At 52.2% G+C, this 4,653-nt stretch overlaps 1 long non-coding RNA gene across 1 annotated transcript; it reads right to left on the minus strand.

Moving 5' to 3' along the window:
- Nucleotides 1-2,367: 2,367 nt before the first annotated feature.
- LOC102501635 (uncharacterized) lies at nt 2,368-4,503 on the minus strand. The gene is made up of 4 exons (XR_001370317.2): nt 4,327-4,503; nt 3,768-4,170; nt 3,447-3,562; nt 2,368-3,303 (listed from the first exon to the last, which is right to left on the minus strand). It is a non-coding gene; the product is annotated as an uncharacterized LOC102501635 (long non-coding RNA).
- Nucleotides 4,504-4,653: the final 150 nt, after the last annotated feature.

A 4,653-nucleotide genomic window follows, 5' to 3' on the forward strand; every position in this document is an offset into this window, starting at 1 on the left:
GGGGAGGCTGTGGCCGTCAGCGGCCGCCGAGCTGCTCCGAGGCTTTGTTGCTCCTCCGCCAGCTGAATGGGGATTTTGTAAAGCGGGACAGATAAAAATGAGCAACATCATATTGTTTGACAGAATGATCCCGCATGATGAAGTGTCGGCTCCGAAGGGGGTGAAAATGGTGAATTCCTAAAAACCCAGCCCTCGGCTCCTCCGCGAGCTGGCGACAGCCTGGAGGGACCCAGCGGACAGCCGGGCCAGGTCGCATCGCACCAAACAGTGTCGGAAAGACTCCGGTTTTCAATGCCAAGTCATTTTTAAGCTCCGATTCTGCCCAGGACCTTTCTCCTCGCGGATGAAAAGAACAATTTTCGAGAGAAAGGCTCGTTTTGATTAAATCTGACATGCTGCTGATAACTCCATGCTAATGTGAAATAATTAACATAATAGCCATAATTAAAAGCACGCTAACAATGCCATAAATTTATCACACAATTTTACTAGCTTTCTGCCCCTAACTGCTCTCTCATCGTTAATTAAACGTGTTGCCTTTTACAGAATGGATGTTTATACATTTCCAATATAAATAAATTCGAAACCATCCTCTATCTCTCTCTCCTCCTTTCCTTTTGGTCTCTCACCATTTACAGGCAGGTCTTGGCGCAAACCCTTTAGTGGCAGACACCTTGAAAATAAATGAAGTTTTGAGATGCAAATCCAAACAAGAACATTTAATTAGCCTCCCTTTTTTTTTTCTCCCCAAGAGATCTGGAGGAGTATGGGAGTGGGAAGTGAGTTGAAAACCCCACCCACTGGGAAATGGAAATAATCTGAGTAGGTTGGGGCCCCAGGTATCACCTCTGTCCTTTCCATCTTCCTTGGAGGCGGCCATCCAGACAAAGAGGTGGGCTATAGTTTAACAAATCCATGACGATTGTCAAGAAGGAGCAGACTTAGGTTCTTGGGCAGAGGGGGCAGGAAGCACTGCAGTTCCCGTCTCCCCGGATTGTAAGAAAAGTGCATCCACCCAGCACGATGATTCTGTCTCACCTCGCAACAATTTATTCGATCTACTGGCATAGTCTCTGATTTAGAATAGACGAACAAGGGCCCCCCGGGATTGCTTGGGCCTGGGGAGGGCTAGTGGACCATTCCTGCACTCCCTCCCTGACTATGCCCCCTCCTCTGGGGTTGACCACTTAAGAACCCAAATTGAACTGTAATTAATTTCCCCTTCTCCATCATAAATTGTTGCATCCACATTTCTACTCCCCCTACCCCCCAGGACGCACATACTAAATCTCCCCTCTCCTGGAGACATCTCAATTTCTTATCGATCTGAAGTCTAGACTACTGGTCTCTTGTTGCTAGAACCTAGGTCCCTCCTCTTCAACACAGGTCTGCCCCAGTGGCTTCCCCTGCAGGACTCTGCCCACCCCCTCTTCCGCCCCAGCTACTGAGGGAGTTTCAATGTATTCTCCTTTGGTTGAAACGTTTGAAACACTTGAGCAGGTGAGACAGCTGGCTGCCATCCTCCTCTTTAAGTCTCTCCTGGGAAGTTTGCTTGTTGTGACCCAAGTAGCCACTCTCTCTCATAATTGTGTTTCTGTGTGTACTCCTTCTCCTGTCTACCCCCGTATCCCGCTGAGACTCAGAAAATGCTGATCCACATCTCTTTCCTTGCTTCCCCCTTCCATTCTTTTTAATCACCCTCCCCACCCCAAAATACGTCCTTCTGTATCTGCCCCATCTCGGTCCTAAAGTTTGATGGTAGCTGACCACTTGTGGGTTTTTAGCTGCAAACTTCAAATACCTGGCATACAATTTACTTAGTGGGTGATCTAGCTAGCCTTAGGCAGGACCCCGCACAGAGTCAGCGGTCAGGCTCAGGCCCTTCCGCCCGGCAGCCTCCTGCAGGGAGAACCTTCCAGTTTCTGACTGGCAGCCCCTTCAGCTCCTTCCCACCCTGGGAGATTGTGCAGGCACTACAGTCAGCCAAGAAAGAGACCTGTTCTCAAACGGAAAGAGGCTGGCAAAAAAAATCCTATGCTTTCTCTAGAAATCGATATTAAGCAGTTGGGCCCTCGCAGGGCCGTCGGGGCAGCAGCCAGTAGGTCCTGCACGTCTCATCATTTAGCTAATCGAGTCGAAAAGTTTCTGTAAGGGCCGAACCCAGCATCAGATGGTAACACTGATTGAACAAGAGATTAGTACAATAGATCTCTAACCGAGGGGAAGCGTTGCTTTTCACGCTATGCGCCGTAATTAATGGTATGAATCAATTAATTTGACTTTTATTGTGTCGAAGGAAAAAAGCGCAACAAATGGAACCGGCAGCTGGGAGTTGTTCATTCCCCCCCCACCCCCTTCCCTAGGGAGGTTCCAAAGAGGCACCTGGGAACCGACTGATCTGGCCTGGCCTTGGCGGAGGGAGGGTAAGAGGCAATGACCAGCGGAGTGGAGGCAGTTCCGAGAGCCAGTCCGGGCAGGAGATGGAATCAAAATTAGGCTCATTTGGAGGCTACCTCCAGACGGTCAGCGAGGGCAGCCCCGGAGCCGCCATACTCTCGCACACGTACACACGCACTTCGAGGCCACCCTAGGGCCCATGCTACGTCCTGCGCCTGGCCGGGCAACCCAAGCTGGAGACATGTTTCTGAATTTGTAAATGTGGGCTTCTTTCTTCCTGTCCTTCAGATCTTCCTTTCAGTTGCTCTGCAGCTCGGGGCTGTGGGCAGCCAGTTAGCAGCTCAGCTCGGTTTCACTGGAGGCTGTCTAGACCTCTTTGTAATAGGTTCGGAGCCTGCTGGCCACAAAGCAGTGCAGCTGTGGAAATCAACTCAAGAGGCACATTTTAGGATCTGGTGCCTCTCCCGGGATCATTTAGATACAGAAAAACTGCAGGGGTTCCCAGGCAGGATGCAGAAACTAGCCCTTTCCTTCCCCCCTCCCCCAGCCCCAACCAGGACTACCCTGCGTATGGAGCCAATGGCTAGTGTTACACACGCGGAATTTTTCTAAGGGAGATGAAAGTCAACCTATGCGTCACTATGCCTGTAATGAAGCAAGTTTACAGATTTTGGGTCTTTATTCTCTTTTTGGTGCATCTAGGCCAGGGAAACCGAATTGCGAAAGGGGAAATCAGAAGCAGCACTGTGTACCCGGGATAAATTCTATTCCCCGTGTCTTCTGTAAATATTTCAGTGATTATTTCTTCTCGGACCTTCTCCCCTCCTAGGCCTCAGCCGGCAGATTGGGCTTGGGTTCCATGAGCTGGCCACACCTGGCAAGCGGTCCTGACTGGAAACCAGGGACCTAAGGAGGTAGGAAAGTCGACTTACCGGGTCAGGGACACTGATTCCCCTCGAGGTGTGAGGTCCACACGCCCTAGCATCGCCACTTACGGTTGGCACACTCGCCCCATGCCCAGGCCCAGTGAAATCCCCAGTCTTTCCTACCAACTTTGACTCTACTTGACAAGGAAACTCGTGTGCACTGGTCACATTTTCACCTCCTCTAGCACCGGCTCAGACGCTGGCTCCCGGGGAAGTCATCTTGGAGGGTCTGTCTACGTCTTAAGAGAAGAGGATCGATCTTAGTGAGCGGCAAAACAGAGCCCCAGCCCGCCCGCATGCCCCAGGCGGCCCGGGTTCCCTGAAGGCGGTGCCCAAAGCTCGGGAAGTAACCACCCACTCCCCGCGTGTTCTTCTCGCAGTCCCGATCCAGGCGCGGCGTCTAACCTGGAGGCCTAGGTCTCTTCCCAGCGTCACTGCACTTACCCAGGCCGGGGCCAATCCCGGCTCCAGCCCCAGCGCATTTCCGACTTTTTCTTATGCTAAGTCGTTTAACAACTCCAAGCAGCCAGTTAAGGCTTCTGTATTTATAGGTTCTCTTGTTATTTCGCGTCGTTTTTATTTCTCTCGGCAACTATTCTAATAGATTAATCAATAGCCATTTTCTGATCTTCCGGAACCCCCAGCTGATGCTGTTGTGGCCGCGCGAAAAAATACATACAGAAAAATATGTTCTCGTCGAGCCGGCAAAGGCAGGACCTGAGTCGTCTGGTTTGGCTGGGGGAGGCGCTCACCTCTGGTGCCTTTCCCAGAAGGAGTACAGAGGCCAGAGGGGGTGGTCTGAAGTCCGATTAGCGGGGAGCCGGGTGCGCCACCCTTACTCTTACAGCTAAAACAAACAAAAAACAAACCATGCACTACTAAGTTTTTCTTCTTAAAAATGGAATGGGGATCTTGGTCGGGGCGGGAAACAGAGGACGGGGGCAGCCGCTGGGTCCCGCGGACTCTCCCAGGCCCACGCCCTCACTCGCTTACATCCACCCACCTACACTCACACCCGCACTTTCCCTGGAACCCCGCTCTGGGATCCAGCCTGGGCGGAGGTCTCCGGGCGGATCCGAGCGTCCTCTAGGCTCTCGGGATGCGGGTCCACTGTGCGGTGCCGAGTTGTGCGTCTCTGGTCCCTTTGTTGACAATTCCCTGAACCAACTTGAGTTTGGCCGGCTCCGTGGCTGCCCTGACGTCACGCGCGGTCACGTGGCCCCGCCTCCCGCTGGATCTTTAAGTAGAAAGTAATCTATCAGGCCAGTCCTTAAAACGGGACATTCGACTACGGGGGCTTCCGCGTCCCTGACATTCCCCCCCACCCCCC

The sequence above is a fragment of the Tupaia chinensis genome, unplaced genomic scaffold, assembly GCF_000334495.1.
Source record: "Tupaia chinensis unplaced genomic scaffold, TupChi_1.0 Scaffold000215_1, whole genome shotgun sequence".
NCBI classification, from domain to species: domain Eukaryota; kingdom Metazoa; phylum Chordata; class Mammalia; order Scandentia; family Tupaiidae; genus Tupaia; species Tupaia belangeri.